The sequence below is a fragment of the Salmo salar genome, chromosome 09 (assembly GCF_965601325.2).
Source record: "Salmo salar chromosome 09, fSalSal1, whole genome shotgun sequence".
Classification (NCBI taxonomy): Eukaryota; Metazoa; Chordata; class Actinopteri; order Salmoniformes; family Salmonidae; genus Salmo; species Salmo salar.
The window spans coordinates 51,572,122-51,585,552 of record NC_138299.1 but is presented as its reverse complement, the minus strand read 5'-3'; the positions used below and the strand labels follow the sequence as shown (position 1 = coordinate 51,585,552).

General features: G+C 46.7%; 1 protein-coding gene across 2 annotated transcripts in view; it reads left to right on the top strand.

The window, feature by feature from the left end:
- The first annotated feature begins 2,156 nt into the window (after nt 1-2,156).
- The window catches only part of numb (NUMB endocytic adaptor protein), a 249,907-nt gene continuing 238,632 nt past the window's right edge, over nt 2,157-13,431 (top strand). For both annotated transcript variants that reach the window (XM_045723763.2, XM_045723764.2), the window contains exon 1: nt 2,157-2,384. The gene's annotated coding sequence lies outside the window, so the exon portion shown is untranslated. The remainder of the gene's footprint in view (nt 2,385-13,431) is intronic.

The window sequence follows — 13,431 nt, the reverse complement described above, 5'->3', positions numbered from 1 at the left end:
GTCCTAACACCCACTGAATGAGCTTAGCAACAATGACAGGGTCCTGAGCCTGTTCGGACCGTAGTCTCTGGGTTAGAGAGCATCACACACAGACAGGAGACTCTCTGGGTTAGAGAGCATCACACACAGACAGGAGACTCTCTCTGGGTTAGAGAGCATCACACACAGACAGGAGACTCTCTCTGGGTTAGAGAGCATCACACACAGACAGGAGACTCTCTGGGTTAGAGAGCATTACACACAGACAGGAGACTCTCTCTGGGTTAGAGAGCATCACACACAGACAGGAGACTCTCTCTGGGTTAGAGAGCATTACACACAGACAGGATACTCTCTCTGGGTTAGAGAGCATTACACACAGACAGCAGACTCTCTCTGGGTTAGAGAGCATCACACACAGACAGGAGACTCTCTCTGGGTTTATTGACCACCATGATGAGATAGGGAATAGGGTGCCATTTAAGACACCATGTAGTGCACTACTTTCAACCAGGAATGGCACCCTATTCCCTATGTAAGTGCACTACTTTTGACCAGGAATGACACCCTATTCCCTATGTTGTGCACTACTTTTAACCTGATTCCTATGGGCCCTGGTCAAAAGAAGTGGGGGTCATAGGGCTCAGGTAAAAAGGAGTGACTCATTGCTGGCCTTTTGATTGGTGCAGAGCACAAGGAGTTACTGAGAGGAATATATGGCTTTATGGCTCTGCAATTCATCCCTGTGTCACCACTACAGAATGAAGTGTTCATTCTAATGAATCGTGAAGGAAAAAGTCACCTTATGACATTATATGTTTACAAAGGTTAAGGACCCACCTGGCCATCATGAGTCGGTCTATGCAGGTTAAGGACCCACCTGGCCATCATGAGTCAGTCTATGCAGGTTAAGGACCCACCTGGCCATCATGAGTTGGTCTATGTAGGTTAAGGACCCACCTGGCCATCATGAGTAGGTCTATGCAGGTTAAAGACCCACCTGGCCATCTTGAGTCGGTCTATGCAGGTTAAGGACCCACCTGGCCATCATGAGTCGGTCCATGCAGGTTAAGGACCCACCTAGCCATCATGAGTCAGTCTATGCAGGTTAAGGACCCACCTGACAATCATGAGTCGGTCTATGCCGGTTAAGAACCCACCTGGCCATCATGAGTCGGTCTATGCAGGTTAAGGACCCACCTGGCCATCATTACATTTTACATTTTAGTCATTTAGCAGACGCTCTTATCCAGAGCGACTTACAGTAGTGAATGCATACATTTCATACATTTTTTTCTCCGTACTGGTCCCCCGTGGGAATCGAACCCACAACCCTGGCGTTGCAAACACCATGGTCTACCGACTGAGCCACACGGTCTATTCAGGTTAAGGACGCACCTGGCCATCATGAGTCGGTCTATGCAATTTAAGGACCCACCTGGCCATCATGAGTCGGTCTATGCAGGTTAAGGACCCACCTGTGCTTCTTTCACATGCATTGCTTGCTGTTTGGGGTTTTAGGCTGGGTTTCTGTACAGCACTTTGAGATATCAGCTGATGTACGAAGGGCTATATAAATAAATTTGATTTGATTTGACATGGCCATCATGAGTCGGTCTATGCAGGTTAAGGACCCACCTGACCATCATGAGTCGGTCTATGCAGGTTAAGGACCCACCTGACCATCATGAGTCGGTCTATGCAGGTTAAGGACCCACCTGGCCATCATGAGTCGGTCTATGCAGGTTAAGGACCCACCTGACCATCATGAGTCGGTCTATGCAGGTTAAGGACCCACCTGACCATCATGAGTCGGTCTATGCAGGTTAAGGACCCACCTGGCCATCATGAGTCGGTCTATGCAGGTTAAGGACCCACCTGGCCATCATGAGTCGGTCTATGCAGGTTAAGAACCCACCTGGCCATCATGAGTCGGTCTATGCAGGTTAAGGACCCACCTGACCATCATGAGTCGGTCTATGCAGGTTAAGGACTCACCTGGCCATCATGAGTCGGTCTATTCAGATGAGCTCTATTCTATCAAAAAAATCTTATTGGAATCACATTTTTATAGATGGTGTATTTTCAAAATGCACACCATACATACACACCACAAAAGTGACCGGTTGTAAAGTCCTGCCACGTTCATGAACACCTTGAATTTCACCTTATACTTGCAGACATTGCTCAATGGATTAGGACAGGGGCAGTCCGTTGCGATGGGCGAGGTTTGGTTGAATCTGCGAGTGGACTGGCAGGTGAAACTGGACTGCTAGCTAGTGAATATAGCAGCAGGATAAGAGTTCATTTCCAACACTTCTCTGGAATTTAAATCGTTCATGTTCGAGAGATTGGTGATTTGAATTTGACTGACTTTTTTTTTGGATCGGGGCCCTGATTCACAGGTAAAGAGACAAGTTAGGTAATTTTGAAAATGATAACTATTTACCGTTCGTCGGGGGAGCTTACTAGAAGAAGAAAAAATATATATGTTTTGGCTGGGGTTCATTGCTAGCGACGCTAGCTATCCAGCAAATGCTAACTTGGTAACTAGCTAGCTGCTGCATTTAATGAACCGAATGAGCTACACGTTAGCGCATACTGGTACGTTATACTTTTAAACTAGCAGTCAGAGAACTATATATATTAATGTTGGTTTACCAGCCAATTTAACGTCTGTGGAAGTGTCATGACGACTCTAGAAGCTAGTTAGCTAGCTAACGTTGGCTAACTAGCTAGCCAGGTAACGTTGACGTTAGTTAACTAGCGGGTAAAAGGTCGGTGCTAACCAACGTTATCGCCTTTAACGACGTCGTTAGAAAAACTTTGCTAAGCTACTTGGCCGACGGTACTAGTAGCTGGCTACTGTCCCGAGTAGCTAGCTAGCTAACGTTGTGTATTCACATCATTTAACTATCACTTGATTTTTTTTTATTTTTATGATAACTAGGTAACGTTAGAGGTAGTTTTTTTGTTTTAAGTGAAAATGTATAACAGAATATGGCCTCAACCTTAGCTACGCATAGATATTTGTAACGTTAGTCCCAAAAGATTCTTGACTAACGTTTTAACTAGCTAACTTAGTTATCTCAATTTAGATAATTAACGCTAGCTGGCTGCCTAAAGTAGATAACCTGTCAGTTAATCGGGTTGAAGTATTTTCACGGTAATGGTCGATTGTTTCAAGTAGCTTCACCTGAATGGTAACGTGAGTTCAGCAGGTAGAGTCACCTGAATGGTAACGTGAGTTCAGCAGGTAGAGTCACCTGAATGGTAACGTGAGTTCAGCAGGTAGAGTCACCTGAATGGTAACGTGAGTTCAGCAGGTAGAGTCACCTGAATGGTAACGTGAGTTCAGCAGGTAGAGTCGGGGACGAGAACACTCAGACAACAGGGAATGAGGTCGAATCCCGGCATAGGCATGTTATTTTGAAAATCATTGTGAAACCACACTTTCTGCACATTGTATTTAGTAATGTATAAGGTTCTGTCTTAAGCGTCCTAAATAATGCCATAGATTCAGTGTTTGACAGCAAAAAAAGGGGATTCAAAGCATAATGGCTGGTGCGAACCTGTATGGTACCAGATAATAAGCTATTAAGACCTGTGACTAGTCAACTTGTATGGTACCTGATTATAAGCTATTAAAACCTGTGACTAGTCAACTTGTATGGTACCTGATAATAAGCTATTAAAACCTGTGACTAGTCAACTTGTATGGTACCTGATAATAAGCTATTAAGACCTGTGACTAGTCAACTTGTATGGTACCTGATAATAAGCTATTAAGACCTGTGACTAGTCAACCTGTATGGTACCTGATAATAAGCTATTAAGACCTGCGACTAGTCGCTGCCCCACGGAGATTTGATGAATATTGAGGAAAAAAACAAATATATGAATCTCAAACGCTGCTTTTCATTGCTGACCTGCAGATGTCAATAATGTTCATTGTGTTTAAAAGCTCGGAGTAATGAATCGTTTTTCAGCACAATGTGGTGAATGCCCCAAAGGCTTCAGAAAGCCTCGGTTTCCCATCAATAACAATGTCGGAGTTGATTTTCCAACACCCGACTAGCTGACATACACTTGCCTCGATGCCAAGTAGAGGTGGCCGGGTGGGCACAATATGGTCTTGCCTGCAACCCGCGTCCTCCAGGGAAGACCAGGGAAGAACCGCCCAGGGAAGAACCCATCCCCTCTTCTATTGGCTCCTAGCAGATAGGAGAACTAACATGCAGACTACACCGCTCGCGTCGCGTGCCGAGCGTTGCAAAATAAATTGAGACATGCATGTTATTCAATTATTGCACCCACACTGCATGCGCACACCATCGAGCGTCTTCGTTGCCAAGGGATAAAATAGAAGTCAGTTCTATTTCTGACGCAGATCGCGCTGCAAGTCCTGCCTCTCCCATCTCCTCATTGGTTTATAGAAGCAGATACCCACGTGCCATCTCCTCATTGGTTATACCCACGTGGGTGACTGAAAGACGAATGGAGGTCAGTGGTGGTAATACAACTTTATGAAAATCACCATATAAATCCAAAGAAGAAAAAGCCTGGAAGGAGGAGAGATGACTAGAAATGTATTTGGTTGACTGTTTTTATGTGTGGATTAATTGTCGGAGTAGAGGACCTTGTGCATTTCAGGTAAAATAACAACTCAACGTTTATATCCCAGGACAAATTAGCTAGCAACAGCAAGCTAGCTAAATAGGACAAATTAGCTAGCAACTGCAAACTAGCTAAATAGGACAAATTAGCTAGCAACTGCAAGCTAGGTAAATAGGACAAATTAGCTAGCAACTGCAAGCTAGCTAGCTAAATTGCCATAAATGTTTAATGCTTTTCGACCTGTCCCCAAATTAATATAATTGGTTCAGAGTTTGTTTTGATATTTTAACCTGTGTGTCTTGATCGCGATTGGTGTGGGGGGACAAAATCAATTTGCGCACGATTGCGCGTGGCCGGTTGGGTACGGTGTATCGGGTTAGGAGAACTAACGTAGTGGGTTAGGAGAATGACATTTTAAGGTTAGGAAAAGGGTTAAGCTTAGCTAAAATCCGACAAGGAAGTAGTCAAGAGAAGAGGTGGCAGGGTTTCCCTGGACTCTTCTTCCCTGGTCTTGGCCAGGATGTGGGTCACAGTCAGATTCTTCTCGGCGGGCAGGGAGTGAAACTCAACACTTTGCCGACATGCGTAATATTCCATTTAGTCATCGTCAGATTGTGTGTCACGATCCCAACAGCCCCTGTTCTGTTGACTATTCAAATCTGTCCTCGTTGAGATTCTCAGTGGTATTCCCGTCAAATACAATAGCGAGGAATGTGATCAGACTGACACACACAGCCTCCTGACTCCCTTCCCTCCTTCCTGGAAACATTTCCCACAGAGATTAGGTTATGGGATGGTGTTGTAGGCTATCTGAATAACTGTCAACATTCACCAAAAAAGTCTTTCTAGAACCCATCATGGCTTTTTCCTATTCTTGTGCTATGAATTGCTATGAATTGATTCAACAATCACTCCCAACAGATCAATTGAAGCTGATTTACTGTGAATGCAGTTTGATTGCCCACTAGAAAACGAACATGTGCTGTTGATTGGTTTGTGCGTTTCTATTAGGGGAAGGAAACAAATGTGTGTTTTCATTAGTACTCCCTAACCACATGACTCCTATTGGTTGATTGGTTTGTCTGTTTTCATTAGTACTCCCTAACCACATGACTCCTATTGGTTGATTGGTTTGTCTGTTTTCATTAGTACTCCCTAACCACATGACTCCTATTGGTTGATTGGTTTGTCTGTTTTCATTAGTACTCCCTAACCACATGACTCCTGTTGGTTGATTGGTTTGTCTGTTTTCATTAGTAGTCCCAAACTACATGACTCCTTACTGATTTTGCTGCTTAAATAATAATACTTTTTTGTTGTTGTTGTTGGTCAATATGATGTTCTCGTTAGCCGCAATGAGGCCCTCTCTTCTCTCCTGGCACTCCCTTTTTGGCTGGGCTTTTTCAGAGCAACGACAAACTTGATATCACCGTCTTTGTGCATGTTTGGAGCTCATATCTTTTCATCCTCGGGAGGATGACTGAAAATTCTTTGTATCAAAGGCCTTGGCTATGACCGAGGAGCAGAATGGCGGAGGAGCAGAATTTCGGCCCGGGACTCGGTCTGTGACGGACGGACGGACGGACCGTCCGTCCGTCCCGTCCCGTCCCGTCCCGCCCGTCCCGTCCCGTCCCGCCCGTAAATTCAACGCTAAAGCCCATTTGAAAGGAAATGTTCCCGCGTTGGTCGTAGATGGCATTCACGGTGAACGCTGCGTATGTCGGCTTAATCATAAATTACCGTTACGTTTCTAGCAGGAAATCTGAAACGCTTCAGCCATATGGATTGAATAGAGCCCTTAACTGCTGCCTGGTCGGTGTGTTTTGTGTTGGGTCTCTGGAGGCCTTCTCCTCACCTAGCTTCCATCCGTCCATGTGACTGACTGATCAGTGATACAGCACCTGTAGACCGACAGACACAGATAAGCTGGCTGTACTAGCTGGCTGTACTGGCTGGCTGTGCTGGCTGTACTGGCTGGCTGGCTGTACTAGCTGGCTGGCTGTACTAGCTGGCTGTGCTGGCTGTACTGGCTGGCTGTACTAGCTGGCTGGCTGTACTAGCTGGCTGGCTGTACTAGCTGGCTGTACTAGCTGGCTGTACTGGCTGGCTGTACTGGCTGGCTGTACTGGCTGGCTGTACTAGCTGGCTGGCTGGCTGGCTGGCTGTACTAGCTGGCTGTGCTAGCTGGCTGGCTGTACTAGCTGGCTGTACTAGCTGGCTGCACTGACTGCTCATTGAGTTGATGGTTTATTTGATCACTCCAGTCTGATAACCAGGGAGTAGCACAGCAGTGGGATCCGTTCTGCTGTTCTGATTTGTTCACTCCAATCATTCAGTCCATGACCTGGTAAACTGATTCATCCTGCTGGTGTTCTGCTGTTGTGGGACAATATGCTATTTTTCCATGTTCAATGTTCCATCCTAAAATTAGGAATGAGCGATGGCTTTGATGTCTGGTCAAACAGATGGAAAAGGGTTCCGAATACATTAGAAATGCAACATTGAAGTAGAGACTAGGCAAGTCAGTTAAGAACAAATTCTTAGCTGATACCTGGTGTGTGTGTGTGTATACCTCTCATAGGCTAAACAGAACAAACTGTGTGTGTACCTGTCATAGCTGATACCTGGTGTGTGTGTGTGTGTGTGTGTGTGTACCTCTCATAGGCTAAACAGAACAACCTGTGTGTTGTTGTGTCTCATCCTAGTCTGGTCCGGTGGCCCTGCTGGTGGCTGGGTTCTGCTGCAGTCACCACCACGAGTCTGCACGTTGCCGTGGCTCTTGTTCCCTGGTAACGGCAGCGGTTGCTGGGTGACGTGGTGATGAGAGCATTTTGACCCAGTGTTCAGAATGATGCCCAGATATATGGAGGGGTCTTGGTGTTCTCTCCTGTGTGCGCGCACACACACACACACCAGGGTTTCCGTTAGGAAAATGCGGCGCCGGACATTTGACCAGCAGCGTTTTAATTTACCGGACCCATAAGGCATTGGGTGATTTAACCTGATTAGGGCGTCCACCCACAGTGCTCAGAATTACATTTTAGGTTATGGTCATTCATCTTAACCGAACATGCGACTCCCGTAACGAAGCAGCCACTAAAATCTCCGTCCACAACCTGGAGATCTGTTCAGCATGATAACATGGAGGACACCTCCATTCACATCCTGGAGCTCTCTCTGTTCAACATGATAACATGGAGGACACCTCCATCCACATCCTGAAGCTCTCTCTGTTCAACATGATAACATGGAGGACACCTCCATCCACATCCTGGAGCTCTCTCTGTTCAACATGATAACATGGAGGACACCTCCATCCACATCCTGGAGCTCTCTCTGTTCAACATGATAACATGGAGGACACCTCCATCCACATCCTGGAGCTCTCTCTGTTCAACATGATAACATGGAGGACACCTCCATCCACATAGTGGAGCTCTCTCTGTTCAACATGATAACATGGTGGGAGGACACCTCCATCCACATCCAAGAGCTCTCTCTGTTCAACATGGTGGGAGGACACCTCCGTCCACATCCTGAAGCTCTCTCTGTTCAACATGGTGGGAGGACACCTCCGTCCACATCCTGAAGCTCTCTCTGTTCAACATGATAACATGGTGGGAGGACACCTCCGTCCACATCCTGAAGCTCTCTCTGTTCAACATGGTGGGAGGACACCTCCATCCACATCCTGAAGCTCTCTCTGTTCAACATGATAACATGGAGGACACCTCCGTCCACATCCTGGAGCTCTCTCTGTTCAACATGGTGGGAGGACACCTCCGTCCACATCCTGAAGCTCTCTCTGTTCAACATGATAACATGGAGGACACCTCCATCCACATCCTGGAGCTCTCTCTGTTCAACATGATAACATGGAGGACACCTCCATCCACATCCTGGAGCTCTCTCTGTTCAACATGGTGGGAGGACACCTCTGTCCACATCCTGGAGCTCTCTCTGTTCAACATGATAACATGGAGGACACCTCCATCCACATCCTGGAGCTCTCTCTGTTCAACATGATAACATGGTGGGAGGACACCTCCATCCACATCCTGAAGCTCTCTCTGTTCAACATGGTGGGAGGACACCTCTGTCCACATCCTGGAGCTCTCTCTGTTCAACATGATAACATGGAGGACACCTCCATCCACATCCTGGAGCTCTCTCTGTTCAACATGATAACATGGTGGGAGGACACCTCCATCCACATCCTGAAGCTCTCTCTGTTCAACATGGTGGGAGGACACCTCTGTCCACATCCTGGAGCTCTCTCTGTTCAACATGATAACATGGAGGACACCTCCATCCACATCCTGGAGCTCTCTCTGTTCAACATGGTGGGAGGACACCTCTGTCCACATCCTGGAGCTCTCTCTGTTCAACATGATAACATGGAGGACACCTCCATCCACATCCTGGAGCTCTCTCTGTTCAACATGGTGGGAGGACACCTCTGTCCACATCCTGGAGCTCTCTCTGTTCAACATGATAACATGGTGAGAGGACACCTCCGTCCACATCCTGGAGCTCTCTCTGTTTAACATGGAGGACACCTCTATCCACATCCTGGAGCTCTCTCTGTTCAACATGATAACATGGAGGACACCTCCATCCACATCCAAGAGCTCTCTCTGTTCAACATGGTGGGAGGACACCTCCGTCCACATCCTGGAGCTCTCTCTGTTCAACATGATAACATGGAGGACACCTCCATCCACATCCTGAAGCTCTCTCTGTTCAACATGATAACATGGAGGACACCTCCATCCACATCCAAGAGCTCTCTCTGTTCAACATGGTGGGAGGACACCTCCATCCACATCCTGAAGCTCTCTCTGTTCAACATGGTGGGAGGACACCTCCATCCACATCCTGAAGCTCTCTCTGATCAACATGATAACATGGAGGACACCTCCATCCACATCCTGAAGCTCTCTCTGTTTAACATGATAACATGGAGGACACCTCCATCCACATCCTGAAGCTCTCTCTGTTCAACATGATAACATGGTGGGAGGACACCTCCGTCCACATCCTGGAGCTCTCTCTGTTCAACATGATAACATGGAGGACACCTCCATCCACATCCTGGAGCTCTCTCTGTTCTACTAGAAACTATTGACTCGGGTGTTCATTCTTATGTAAATGAGAGATTTCTGTATTTTAAATTTTTCAATAAATGTGCTAAAATCATGTTTTCACTTTCATTATCGAGTGTTGTGTGTAGATGGGTTAGAAATAATGAATTCAGGCTGTAACAAAATGTAGAATAAGTCAAGGGTTATGAATACTTCCTGAAGGTGCTGTATCATGGTCCAAACCACCAACACAGTCGTGAAGAGGGCACGACAACACCTCTTCCCCCTCAGGAGGCTGAAAAGATTTGGATCCTGAATAAGTTTTACAACTGCACCGTTGAGAGCATCTTGGCTGGCTTTATCACCGCTTGGTATGGCAACTGCTTGGCATCTGACTACAAGGTGCTACCGAGGGTAATGCGTATGGCCCAGTACATCACTGGGGCCAAACCTCCCGCCATCCAGGACCTCTATACCAGGCGGTGTCAGAGGAAGGCCCAAAAAATGGTCAGTCTCCAGGCACCCAAGTCATAGACTGTTCTCTTTGCTACTGCTCGGCAAGCGGTACCAGAGTGCCAAGTCTAGGACCAAAATGCTCCTTAACAGCTTCTACCCCTCCCCCCCAAGACATAAGACTGCTGAACGATTAATCAAATGGCTACCTGGACTATTTACATTGACATCCCCCTCCTATCTCCACACCACTGCCATTCTCTGTTGCATTAATCCCCTGTGACAGTAATCGAATAACCGTATAACTGACGATTTATAATAAGTCAAAACCCAGTTAATTTACCTCCAGTGACCGTGCTGCTCCTTTGGGTCCACAGTGGCATCAGCAGTAGAGCTGCCCTGCTGGGGGAAGCCAGCTTCCTGGTGACACATTTGTTTGGGTCATGGACAGTACAGATACAGTAGCGCAGATCCACTCCCGTTTACAGTCAAAAACCTACCCTCACATAGCCTCAATACAGGCCCGGTTGCTGCTCTCCTTCTGGTCAGGTACAGTAGAGGAGTTGTTGTTGTTGTTGTCATGTGGGGCCCAGACAGTCTGCCTGGGAGGACAAGTTATCCACAGGCTTTTCGGGCTACATATATACTGCTCAAAAAAATAAAGGGAACACTTAAACAACACATCCTAGATCTGAATGAATGAAATAATCTTATTAAATACTTTTTTCTTTACATAGTTGAATGTGCTGACAACAAAATCACACAAAAATAATCAATGGAAATCCAATTTATCAACACATGGAGGTCTGGATTTGGAGTCACACTCAAAATTAAAGTGGAAAACCACACTACAGGCTGATCCAACTTTGATGTAATGTCCTTAAAACAAGTCAAAATGAGGCTCAGTAGTGTGTGTAGCCTCCACGTGCCTGTATGACCTCCCTGGGCATGCTCCTGATGAGGTGGCGGATGGTCTCCTGAGGGATCTCCTCCCAGACCTGGACTAAAGCATCCGTCAACTCCTGGACAGTCTGTGGATTCAACGTGGCGTTGGTGGATGGAGCTAAATTGCCATAAATGTTTAATGCTTTTCGACCTGTCCCCAAATTAATATAATTGGTTCAGAGTTTGTTTTGATATTTTAACCTGTGTGTCTTGATCGCGATTGGTGTGGGGGGACAAAATCAATTTGCGCACGATTGCGCGTGGCCGGTTGGGTACGGTGTATCGGGTTAGGAGAACTAACGTAGTGGGTTAGGAGAATGACATTTTAAGGTTAGGAAAAGGGTTAAGCTTAGCTAAAATCCGACAAGGAAGTAGTCAAGAGAAGAGGTGGCAGGGTTTCCCTGGACTCTTCTTCCCTGGTCTTGGCCAGGATGTGGGTCACAGTCAGATTCTTCTCGGCGGGCAGGGAGTGAAACTCAACACTTTGCCGACATGCGTAATATTCCATTTAGTCATCGTCAGATTGTGTGTCACGATCCCAACAGCCCCTGTTCTGTTGACTATTCAAATCTGTCCTCGTTGAGATTCTCAGTGGTATTCCCGTCAAATACAATAGCGAGGAATGTGATCAGACTGACACACACAGCCTCCTGACTCCCTTCGCTCCTTCCTGGAAACATTTCCCACAGAGATTAGGTTATGGGATGGTGTTGTAGGCTATCTGAATAACTGTCAACATTCACCAAAAAAGTCTTTCTAGAACCCATCATGGCTTTTTCCTATTCTTGTGCTATGAATTGCTATGAATTGATTCAACAATCACTCCCAACAGATCAATTGAAGCTGATTTACTGTGAATGCAGTTTGATTGCCCACTAGAAAACGAACATGTGCTGTTGATTGGTTTGTGCGTTTCTATTAGGGGAAGGAAACAAATGTGTGTTTTCATTAGTACTCCCTAACCACATGACTCCTATTGGTTGATTGGTTTGTCTGTTTTCATTAGTACTCCCTAACCACATGACTCCTATTGGTTGATTGGTTTGTCTGTTTTCATTAGTACTCCCTAACCACATGACTCCTATTGGTTGATTGGTTTGTCTGTTTTCATTAGTACTCCCTAACCACATGACTCCTGTTGGTTGATTGGTTTGTCTGTTTTCATTAGTAGTCCCAAACTACATGACTCCTTACTGATTTTGCTGCTTAAATAATAATACTTTTTTGTTGTTGTTGTTGGTCAATATGATGTTCTCGTTAGCCGCAATGAGGCCCTCTCTTCTCTCCTGGCACTCCCTTTTTGGCTGGGCTTTTTCAGAGCAACGACAAACTTGATATCACCGTCTTTGTGCATGTTTGGAGCTCATATCTTTTCATCCTCGGGAGGATGACTGAAAATTCTTTGTATCAAAGGCCTTGGCTATGACCGAGGAGCAGAATGGCGGAGGAGCAGAATTTCGGCCCGGGACTCGGTCTGTGACGGACGGACGGACGGACCGTCCGTCCGTCCCGTCCCGTCCCGTCCCGTCCCGTCCCGTCCCGTCCCGTCCCGTCCCGTCCCGTCCCGTCCCGTAAATTCAACGCTAAAGCCCATTTGAAAGGAAATGTTCCCGCGTTGGTCGTAGATGGCATTCACGGTGAACGCTGCGTATGTCGGCTTAATCATAAATTACCGTTACGTTTCTAGCAGGAAATCTGAAACGCTTCAGCCATATGGATTGAATAGAGCCCTTAACTGCTGCCTGGTCGGTGTGTTTTGTGTTGGGTCTCTGGAGGCCTTCTCCTCACCTAGCTTCCATCCGTCCATGTGACTGACTGATCAGTGATACAGCACCTGTAGACCGACAGACACAGATAAGCTGGCTGTACTAGCTGGCTGTACTGGCTGGCTGTGCTGGCTGTACTGGCTGGCTGGCTGTACTAGCTGGCTGGCTGTACTAGCTGGCTGTGCTGGCTGTACTGGCTGGCTGTACTAGCTGGCTGGCTGTACTAGCTGGCTGGCTGTACTAGCTGGCTGTACTAGCTGGCTGTACTGGCTGGCTGTACTGGCTGGCTGTACTGGCTGGCTGTACTAGCTGGCTGGCTGGCTGGCTGGCTGTACTAGCTGGCTGTGCTAGCTGGCTGGCTGTACTAGCTGGCTGTACTAGCTGGCTGCACTGACTGCTCATTGAGTTGATGGTTTATTTGATCACTCCAGTCTGATAACCAGGGAGTAGCACAGCAGTGGGATCCGTTCTGCTGTTCTGATTTGTTCACTCCAATCATTCAGTCCATGACCTGGTAAACTGATTCATCCTGCTGGTGTTCTGCTGTTGTGGGACAATATGCTATTTTTCCATGTTCAATGTTCCAT